Source organism: Cibotium barometz, chromosome 37 (assembly GCF_041138505.1).
Source record: "Cibotium barometz isolate CiBa-2024 chromosome 37, ASM4113850v1, whole genome shotgun sequence".
Lineage (NCBI taxonomy): Eukaryota > Viridiplantae > Streptophyta > Polypodiopsida > Cyatheales > Cibotiaceae > Cibotium > Cibotium barometz.
In genome coordinates, this window is record NC_141082.1 from 28,035,885 (window position 1) to 28,047,799 (window position 11,915).

The window sequence follows — 11,915 nt, forward strand, 5'->3', positions numbered from 1 at the left end:
TGGATCTTTACTCAAAAGGACCTCAACATGCGCCAAAGAAGGTGGATGCAGACCCTACAGGAATTTGATTTTGAAATCAAGTACCGCCCAGGCAAAGAAAATGTGGTAGCAGATGTCCTCAGCAGAAAAGCCTCCTTGCTTGCAATTACTGTAATATCAAATCCTTTGATTATTGAAGCAAGAGAGAAGATCATGCAGGATAGATTCTTTGGCCCTATTGCTACCCTACTTATGCAGGAAAGCAAAACTCCACAGGAGTTGAACAAAGTTCAAGGGTACAGCCTGGATGATGGCATCATGTATTACAATCGCAGGCTATGCATCCCCAATGATGAGGGAACCAAAGATCAAATTCTGAATGAAGCCCATGATAGCCTTATAGCAGGACATCCAGGTTTCATCAAAACCTACATGTTTGTAAAGAAAAGCTTCTTTTGGCCTGATCTGAAAAAGGATGTACTGAATCATGTACGTCAATGTCTGACATGCTAGAAAGTCAAAGCCGAGAGAGTAAAAATGCCTCGGAAGTTACATCCATTGGAAATGCCTCGGAAGTTACATCCCCCAGATGAAGTGGGAATGTATCAGTATGGATTTTATTACTGGATTACCTTCAATGCAATCAGGTTACAACTCCATTTTTGTGGTAGTTGATAGACTAACCAAAGTTGCCTATCTGATCCCAGTAAAAGAAACCTACACTGCAGTGGATGTGGCCAGAGTGTTCCTCAAAGAAATCTTCAGATTGCATGGCCTACCCAGGAGAATAGTAAGTGATCGAGATCCCAAATTTACTTCAAGGTTCTGGACTGCATTTTTCAAAGCAGTGGGAACTTTCTTGGATCTCAGCACAACTTATCACCCTGAGACCGATGGTCAAACTGAAAGGGTAAACCAAGTAATCGAAGATATACTTCAGTCATGTTGTGGCAGGGAACCCAAGAAGTGGCTAAGCTATCTGCACCTAGTTGAGTTTGCCTACAATGCTTCTTATCACCGAAGTATCGGGATGAGCCCTTTTAAAGCTCTGTATGGACAAGATTGCTTAACTCCATTAACTTGGTCCGACCCATTGATTAGGGTCGAGATGTCCAGACAGATGCTTGATGACATGGAGCAGCAGATGCAGGCAATTCGTAAAGATATAAAAACTGCCCAGGATCGATAGAAGCAATATGCAGATAAGAAGAGGACAAACAGAGAATTCAAAGAAGCAGATATGGTCTTCATTCAAGTAGTACGGCCCAAAAGAAGTTCTTTATCTCTTGGGAAGTACAAGAAGTTATCCCCCAGATATTGTGGGCCATATCTGATTACAAAGAAAGTAGGTGACTTAGCCTACGAGCTTCTTCTGCCTCCTCATCTCAAAGTTCATAATGTATTTCATGTAAGCCTTCTAAAGAAATATGTGCCAAGCCCAAATCATGTGCTTGATGATGAAATCCTAACCTCTTCAACCCAAGGGCAGATGGAACTCCAACCTGAAGAAATTCTTGATGTTCGAGAAAAGATTCTCAGAAACAGAATTCTCAGAGAATTATTGGTAAAATGGAAGTTCTATCCTTTTGAAGATGCCACCTGGGAGAATGAAGTCGATTTGTTGGGATTATCCCCAGTTTGCGAGATGAGGACATCTCGCATTTTTCAAGTGGGAGAGAATGTAAGATTCCTCCCCAGCCTCTCAAGATGTCCAGCATCTTCCCCTGTAATCAAATCCCTCTTCAGAAATATAAAAGATCTTGTTTCTACTAGAGTTTTGGCCTAAGAGAGAAAATATTCTAGAAAGAGAATATTCAGATTTTAAATATTTTTTGATAGAAAAATATCTCATCTTATTAAAATAAGTTCCCCTGAAACAGAAGTTAAAAAAGATTTTCAGAAGGTGCATTAGAAATTAAGTATAATCTGTTCAAGAGGCATTATCCTGGGGGTGAAGATTTTTTCGAAATTTTAAATTAAGGTTCCTATGGACCAATAAGATTCATCCAAATGTAGGGAGGAGATAAATGAAGAAATAAAAGAAAAATCCCCCAAAAATGAGTAAATACTCACATAAGATGAAGAGTTGACTAAGGACAAGGTTTATAGTTAAAAAAGAGAGATATTTAGGTGAAATGATGCATTTTTGACACCTCTGCATGGGGGAATTCCCCTCATGAAGGAGGTGCCTATTTCACATGCTTGAATGAGTTTTAAACTCCCAAATAATGGGATATTTTTATCTCTCCTCTCTCCTGTTTCAACTAGATCCAAACAGTGAGCAAAACTGACCTAAAAATGGTCAAAAATTGACCAACCTGATCTAGAAAATTCTAGAATCAATTGGCTTGGTTAGAAGCTCACTTTTTCCTATAAATAGAAGCCCTCCCCTTTGTTGAAACTTAATAGTGTTTTGCACTGTTACCCTGTCTCTCCCAAGTGCCAAAAACAGTGAATTGTATTCATAATTCATTAGTTTTTGACCTTCCTTCTTCTAGAAGATTGGTGGCCACTCATGTCTCAAACAAGAGTTGAACCCTCAAACCATCAAGCCAAAGGAAAGCTCTCAAAATTCATTAGTAAGTTGGTGATTCTTCTCTTTTTCATTTATTTTATGGTTTTTATGATTTTTAATGCTTTTTATCTTCTCTAAAATTGCAAGTGATGTTAGGCCTCATTGCAAAAGGCATTCCTCTCTCTTCTCTAGTAAATCCAACCATTCTTTATCCTAGGTGAATGATTAATGAATAAAATCAAGTTTATTCATAATGTTTCTCTTAATAAATAAGTAGAAAAATGTTACTTTAGAATGATTTAAATACTCTTGATGCATTTCTAATTAATTTTAGAGACTTAAACTTGAAAAATGGTGAGCCATACAAAGGAGGTTATGGCAAAAATTTTTAAAAATTTGGAAACAAGTATTATCTTTTATTATTCTAAAAGAGTAATCCTTATGGTTTCTATATTCTAAAGTATCATTTTTATGCATAGAAGATGCATTTTGATTATTTGTATAAAAGAAAATTAGTATTATTATAAAAGTATTACTTTCATTATATTTTATTTTTATGCATAAAAGTATGCATAAAAGATTTTTTTTATTATAAAAGTGTTACTTTTATCATATTTGATTTTCATGCATAGAAGAATGCATAAAAGATTAATTTTTATTATAAAAGTGTTACTTTTATCATATTTGATTTTTATGCATAGAAGTATGCATAAAAGATTAATTTTTATTATAAAAGTATTACTTTTATCATATTTGATTTTTATGCATAAAAGTATGCATAAAAGATTATTTTTTATTATAAAAGTGTTACTTTTATCATATTTGATTTTCATGCATAAAAGTATGCATAAAAGATATTTTTTTATTATAAAAGTGTTACTTGTATCATATTTGATTTTCATGCATAGAAGTATGCATAAAAGATTAATTTTTTTATTATAAAAGTGTACTTTCATCATAAATGATTTTTATGCATAAACATATGCATAAAAGATATTTTTTTATATTAAAAGTGGGATTTTTATCATAAATGATTTTTATGCATAAACATATGCATAAAAGATATTTTTTTATATTAAAAGTGTGATTTTTATCATAAATGTTTTTTATGCATAAACATATGCATAAAATATATATTTTTATATTAAAAGTGTGATTTTCATCATAAATGATTTTTATGCATAAATGGGTGCATAAAAGATATATATTTTTATATTAAAAGTGTGATTTTCATCATAAATGATTTGTATGCATAAACATATGCATAAAAGGAATTCTTTCATGTTAAAAGAGTGATTTTCATCATAAATGATTTTTATGATGATAAAAGTGTGACTTTCATCAGAATCGGATTTTATGCATAATTAGATGCATATAGAATCTTTATAATTAAATAAGGGTTCTCCTTAATCCTCTATTTAATTTTCACAAAAATTAGAAAACTAAATAAGTAGATAATCTGAGAGAAGAAATGCTACCGTAATGAAAAAAATTCAATAAAACTATCGAAGTCAGAGATCGAGATAAATGACTATCTTATTCCTTATAAGAAATTCGTGTTTTAGAAACCTGTACGTAAATATTCATCGTCGAACGAAATTTAGAAAAAGAGAAATTGAAATAGTACCTTCGAGAGAGATAGTTTAAGAAGAACCTTTCCAGACCCAAACTCAGATTCATACTATTGACCAAGACCTAATTTCTTCGTCAAATTCAACCAATGACGATGTGCCCAGTTCAAGAAAAATGTACTCAAATCCCCCACCGAATCTGAAACTAAGTTAAGACACTTGATCTGAGGATCAAGTTAACAGAATTCGAGGAATTCTGTTTGGAATTCATACCTGGATCTAGAAGTATTGAGATACGGATTTAAGATTATTCATGGTTTTTAAACAAAATCAAAACTATAACTTGCATAGAAACCCTGTTTTCTTAAAAGACTGTCTTACGCCAGAATGTTTATCTAAGGGAAGTTCGGCGGGGAGTGTTCGAGGGACAGCTCACGCGGCAAAGCCTGCCGAGGTCTTGACCAGTCTCGGTATGGTTAAAATGGTGCGCTTCCGATACGATGGACGAGGGCCGACGAAGCGGTCCCTGAGTAAAGTGCCAGGACACCTAAGGAGGATCCTGGAGGGTTCTGACCAGGCGATGCACGGGCTCGCGGTGCCGAGTACACCCATACGTATGTCGAGGAAGATATTGTATGAGAGACCAATGTTATTGTAATCTATCACTGGATCTCGTTGTTGACTCGCTGGTCTCAACGGAGAGTCCAGAGTGATACTGTTTTGTGAGAAACAAAGACTCAATGGAAATTTTGAAGTATGACATGTGTAACCAGTAAATTGTTTGTCAATGGATTGTTTTTATTAAAGTTTTAAAGAGGAGTGTGTGCTTATCTGTTTTCTAAAGCTAAAGTTAAGAAAGGCATTTCAATTATGGGTGGGTGAGTACTTGTTTGGTTTCACCGATTCCAGTGTTAGGGTGGTGGCTAGCCCATGGGCCAGATGGGGTTAGAGGCTGGAATCATGGAGTTTTAATAATTAAACTGAAAAATCTTAGGATTATGCTAGGCTTCGACGAGTACATAGTTAATGCCCTGATAAATTTCTCGATTGAGTGGATCAACGGCTATGCCTAATCTTGATTAGGAAAAAAGCGTTGAATTGCTCAGATGATCAAATTATATCAGTGATAGTTTCCTTCTATCTGGTTTATTCAAGTGAAGGATAGTTTAGATTTTGATCTCGTTAGAAAACTCGTTTAAGAAAAATTCAAAAGGTGGAATCGTCCCCGCTTTTCGGGCATGGGAAATTTTCCTGGTTTTGGTTTTCGGAGTGACTACCAGCCTAGTCTCGTTCGGATATTCGTGGGCGAGGCCCCGAGTGAGAAACCCTGCCCTGTGCATGAGGGGGCTGCTTCCGCTATCAGCTACTAAGAATCCGGTGCGTGGAGGGGGGCAGAGGGATCTCACAAATCACATGTTCATAGATTGCCTGAGGAGAGATTCTTAATTCAAAGATACCTCGCAATACCCAACTCTCAATATCTTAAGTGTGTGTAGTAAAATGGAAACTTGTCCACCGATTCCTCTAAATGTGCTCACACGGTTGCAAGACAAAGTGTGAGAGCAAAAGCTAAAAAGCCTTCAAAAGAACACTCTACACTAGTTGTAGAGGAGAATGTCTTCAATCACTTAAAAGAAATCCAAAGCTGCACAAACCGAAGAGGTTAAGACTAAACCTTAAAACAAGGGAGAGATGGCTAATGAAGCTTAAACCCTAGGGAGGAAAAGGAAAGAAAATGCACAAGCAATGACTCCAAGGACCCAATGTATGCGACACTTTGCTACAAGTGCTATTTTTAATTGAAAAAATCACTTAGATACTAGTGCTCTAAACTAAAATATTTTTCCAAGTAGGTTTCTTGAAATAATTACTTAAAAATAGTATATTTTAATATTTAATCTTGAATAAGACTTATGATTCCAAAAAATTTCAATAAATCTAGTTAAGATTATTTCATTAATTTATTCTCTATTTTGGATCAAATTATATTAAATCATTAACAAATTAAATACTTCCTTCATTAATTTAAGTTTTACCATAATAAGAAAGATAATTAAGCCTCTAATCACATTCAATTATGTATCTAAAGTATGGATTCAATCAAACATAATGTAATTTATCTTGTTTGCTTAGAATTTCCTTAATTAAGCATTAAAACTCTTAATATTCTCTAATTATGACTCATTTTTATATAATTACTAAGAAATTACGTCAATAAATTTCTTGGTAATTAAGCATTAAAACTCTTAATATTCTCTAATTATGACTCATTTTTATATAATTACCAAGAAATTACGTCAATAAATTTTTGATTTTAATTGATTAGTTACTATGGATATTTTTGGTAGAATGGACTCCCTAAATTTCTAGAATTTTTTCTAAATTTTTTCTAATTTTTTAGAAAATTTTAGAGCTTTTTTTTTGTTAAAATGCATTTTTATACATTTTTGCGGGTTTTTCCGCGGGTATGCGATCAAATTTCTGTCAATTTTCTGCTGAAATGCAGTAGGGGGTAGCATAATGATGCATTGAATGCTCTCCCATGTGTGTGGGACCCTCTTCGTCTCTCAATTCTGAATTTTCCTTCTATTTTTCCTCTCGCGTGTATAAACATCTCTTTAAAAAGCACATTTTTTATTAATGTTAATCATAATCATTTTTTATTAATATTAATCATAATTAGGATTTATTTATTTATGATAAAAAAGATTAATTAAAAGTTAACCTCTCTGTTAACAGAGAGAGAAGGAGGGGGTGAAGAGAGAAATGAATGGAGAAGAAGGAGAGGAGAGAGGGGAGAAGAGAGAGGGAGTCCTCTCACCCTCCCCCTCTCGTTTTTTTTTGCGCACGCTGGGGGGGGAGTTCGCTATAGGGGCGGGCAAAAAAACGCCACCCCCCCTAAAAAATCATTTTGTATGGTTTAAAAAAAGCTTATTAAAGTTTTTTTAATTATTTTTTTAAAAAAGAGTTTTCTTTTTATTCCAAAAAATAGCTTTTCAAAGCTTGGAAAAAAGCTGAAAAAAAGAGAGGAAAATATGAATTTTGAGAAAAAAAATCTCTAAAATTATTTTCTTGGAATCTCTTGGCTTTTCGCATTCCCGAGAAACCTTTTGGCTTTCCGAATTCCGGAAAATCTTTTGACCTTTCGGATTCATGAAACTTTTGACCTTTCACATTCTGATTTTTTTGTCTTTTCATTTTCCCAAAACTGTTGAAACCATTAGGATTCCGAAATTTTTTGACTGTTCGTATTCTAATGCGTTTGGAGTAAATTAAAAATTTCAAAAAAATCTTGAAAATTAGACAAAGGTTATTTTAAATTTTTGGAAAATGTGGGGTTGGTGTTTGGTATGTGGTGTGTCCATTCAGGCGCTCGTGACCATTCAAATTCCTTTAAAAATATATTTTTTGACCCAAAAATTTAAAAAATCCATTAAAATTGTAAATTTTCATTGGATTTGAGAATTGTCGAGCGGAATTGGAAATTTCATGAATGATGGGATTCTTAAAAGAAATTAGGAATATTCTAGATATTATTTTTAAAAATCCTAAAAATTGGTATTTTTTAAAATATCAATGGTATTTTGAAAATTTTTATTGCTAATTTTTTTTGGGAAAAATATAGTTTGGAATGCCATAAGATAGGTTTTTGGTGGAATTCAAAATTATCGTATTTTGAGGTCCTATAAAATTAGGAAAATTTTAGAAAAAATCATGATAATTCTTTTTCTCGAGAATTTAATATTTTTGTTGTCACAATGAATGACAACCTTGCCATCAATAGGCTCACCCAAATCAGCCAAAGAGACTCTTTAACCATACTCCTTCACATGTAGTAATGGCTGCATCCCTGTATTCAGCCTCTGTACTAGATAAAGCAACAGAAGGTTGCTTCTTGCTTCTCCAACTCACCATTGCACTTCCAAATGTAAAGGCATAACCACTAGTAGACCTCCTATCATATGAGCTACCTGCCCAATCTGCGTCTGTGTAGCCATGTACATCCAAGCCTTTACTATGCTCATAAAGAAGACCATAATGTGCAGTGGTCTTTACATATCGCATAATGCGTCTCACTGCATCCAAATGAGGTTTTCTAGGGCTTTGCATAAATTGGCTTACTAGCCCCACAGCATAACTGAGATCCGGGCGTGTGATAGTCATGTAAATAAGATTGCCAACCATCTTTCTATACATAGATGGATCATCCAACTCTTCACCAAAATCAGCCCGCAGCTTTACATTATGCTCCAAAGGTGTACTCATTGGCTTACACCCTGTCATCCTATATTTTGCCAACATATCCAATGCATATTGGCTTTGCACTAACCATGTACCTGCATGGTCTTTGGTCACTTCAATCCCAAGAAAATATCTCAATTCACCCAGGACTTTCATGTCAAACTGCCCACTCAATGCCTTCTTGACATGCATAACATCTGTAGCATGATCTCCTGTGACAATCAAGTCATCCACATAGATGACAAGTAAGACAATCCCATGATCTATTTTCTTCACATAGAGTGAAGAATCTACTAAAGAAACCTGAAATCCAAGGGAGATAAGATATCGGCTTATCTTATCACTCCAAGCACGAGGTGCTTGCTTCAAACCATATAATGCTTTCTTTAATCTGCATACATGAGTGGGATACCTCGGGTGTACATATCCTTCTGGCTATGCCATATAAACTTCCTCTTGTAAATCACCATTTAGAAATGCATTTTTCACATCCATTTGATGCATTTCCCAACCATTTGCTACAGCCATAGCAATGATTGCTCTCACTATTCCCATCTTTGTTGCAACTGGACACGAAATGTTTCATCATAGTCCAAGCCTTGGGTTTGTGCATAACCCTTAGCTTTATGGCGCTCAATGGAACCATCTGATTTGCATTTCACTTTATAAACCCATTTGCAACAACCAATGACATTTTTACCTTGTGGTAAGGCAACCAAATCCCATGTTTCATTATGAACCAATGCGTCCATCTCAACATCCATTGCCTTCTCCCATACATGCTTTCCAATAGCTTCTGTATAGCAAGTAGGTTCCACATGCTTCACCAAAGAGGTCATATATGCGTAATGCATAGCAAAGTCACGATATGTCAACCTGTCAACTGGATACCTGACCCTTTGGGATCTCCGCAATGCATGCAGACCACTCTGAACACCTGTCACTCTAGCATGTGGAGGCACATATCTATCCTGCCTTGCACCTGATGTGCGTAAAACTGGTATGCCAAGTTCCTCATCCAAACTCTCTGAACTTGACGACTCATAACCTGTAATGCCAATTCCTTCAACCTTCTTTTTTCCTTTATCCACAGCACTACTCCCAGTGCTCACACTCTCATGTCTCAAGCATCCTGACCATGGATGTATAGTGCTACTCTCAGACTCTGCTGACCCAGACAGAGAAATAGAACTTGCTTGTGGCAAGCTCACATGCACATTAGCATCAATAGAATCATTGACACCCTCATCCTTTGCCTTGTACCAAAACTAGCAAGTTCATCAACACCACATCTCGTGAGATAACCACTTGCCTAGTATGCGGATTGTAACATTTATATGCCTTGCGATCCTATGCATACCCAACAAAAACACACTTTTCTGCCTTAGGATCCAACTTCCTCCTTCTCTCGTCAGGCACATGTACATAAGCTATGCAACCAAACACTGTTTGGCCTAAAACCTGTAAGTTGCATCTCTGGCATACTTCCATGTATGGTTGCGGTGGGTGTCTTATTAATTACAAACACCACTGTGGCACACGCTGCTACTCAATAATAGTCTGGCATGCTCTTTTCATTGAGCATCGCCCTGGCCACATCACAAATGACTCTATTCTTCCTCTCAGCACCATGTTGCTAAGGTGTGTACCTGCAAGTTAACTGCCTTCTTATGCCATGCTTTCTCAAGAAATTCTCAAAAGCATGTGAGGTGTATTCACCACCTCCACATCTGTCCTCAAACATTTTATCCAAGAGCCATATTGCTTCTCTGCAAAAGCTTTGAAGTTCATAAACTTTCCCAACACTTCACTTTTCTCTGTGAGAAAGTAAATCCAAGTCATTTTGCTGAAATCATCAATGAATGTCACATAATACAAGCTGCCTTTAATGGATGGGTTTTGTGCAGGACCCCATACATCACTATGAACTATCTCAACAAGTGGCCTGCTACTCATGTTGCCTTCTTTAGGAAACGGCAACCTTGCTTGCTTTCCAAACTGGCAAGCATCACAAACATGCATATTCCCATCATACTTGAATCTAGGTAGCCCACTAACAATGCCTCTTGCCTGCATGTTCTTTAACCTTTGTATGTTCACATGTCCAATCCTTTTATGCCACATGTCAATGTCCTGTACCACATTTTGGCTTTTAGAGAACATGGCTGATTTCAACTCAGGAATCCCAGCATCCAACTTAAATAACCTGTCTTCTTTCTTGCCTTTGGCAAATGACTCTACATCCATTTTTGAAATCCTTAACGAAGCAACTATGCTCGTTGAAATGAACCTGTAAACCCTGTTCAACCATTTGACCAACTGAGGCCAAACTTTTTATAATAGAAGGCACATACAAGACATCTGCCATAGACTTTGTTTCACCATTGTGCATCACCAATGGTACACTTTCAACATGTGTGATAGCATGTTGGGTATCATCTCCTGTCTCCACATAGCCTTTCACATCCATAGGCTTCATATGCTCAAACCATTCGCCATGATAAGTCAAATGGTTTGATGCTCTAGAGTCCATATACCAAGTGTCATCACTTTCATCATTTGTCATCAAAGATCCCATGACATGTTTCATGGTGGCAAACAAGTGATTTGCGCTGCCATCATTACTGCTTGATGCAAAATTTCCATCATTTGCATAATTTCCACCATGTTGTGCATAATGTCCACCATGTTGTGCTCTACCCCCTCTCAAATTATTTTGTTTGCAAAAACAATCACGTGCCATATGACCAAATTTCCCACAGTAATGGCATTCCACATTTTGCATAGATGTTTGTTGGTGGCTTTGCCAACGTCCTCTACCACGAGGATTGCCTCTGCCTCTCTGAGGTGTATATCCACGACTACCTCTAGCACCATATGAAGGCTGAAAATTCTGTTGTGGTGACCTATCCTACCATCCACGACCATTACCACAACGGCCTTGTGATACAAATCTCCCCTACCTCTAAATCCCCTTTGTGAATAGAAAGCCTGATTTCTGTTATTATCATCATGGCTAGTAGATGCATCATGAAACGAGTCACTGAGTTTGATTTCCTTAACAAGCAAGAGTGAAACCAACTTATCAAAATCTGGTAAACCTGTACTCCGAATAGAAATAGATGTATCAAAAGACTTATACTCCACCACACAAGGCAATGTCTACCAAATCATCATCAGGCATGGGGGCATTGATTGTTGCCTAATGCATGTGCATACTTCTTTATCTCTTGAACATAATCATGGATGCTCCTTCCTTTCCGCTTCACATTATGAATATGTTGTCTCAATTGAGACATACAAGCACTAGTGTCTGTATCAAACAGCTTTACCAATGTATCCCATGCATCCTTGGGATTCTCAGCATCATGTATATGTATGAGGATAGCATCCGAGATACATATAGACAAGTAATGCAAAACTTTGTATGCTCTCTCTGACCATTGCTTTTATGAGCTACAAAACTTGTTGTTGTGTAGGATATTGGGGTAGTTCCGGCTCTGGCTCCGCACCTGTAACAAGGCTCCAAAACCCTTTTCCTTTTAGATCTTGTACTTCCATGCCTGGAACTTCTTTCTATCCAACTTCTCACCCACAATCTGTACTGG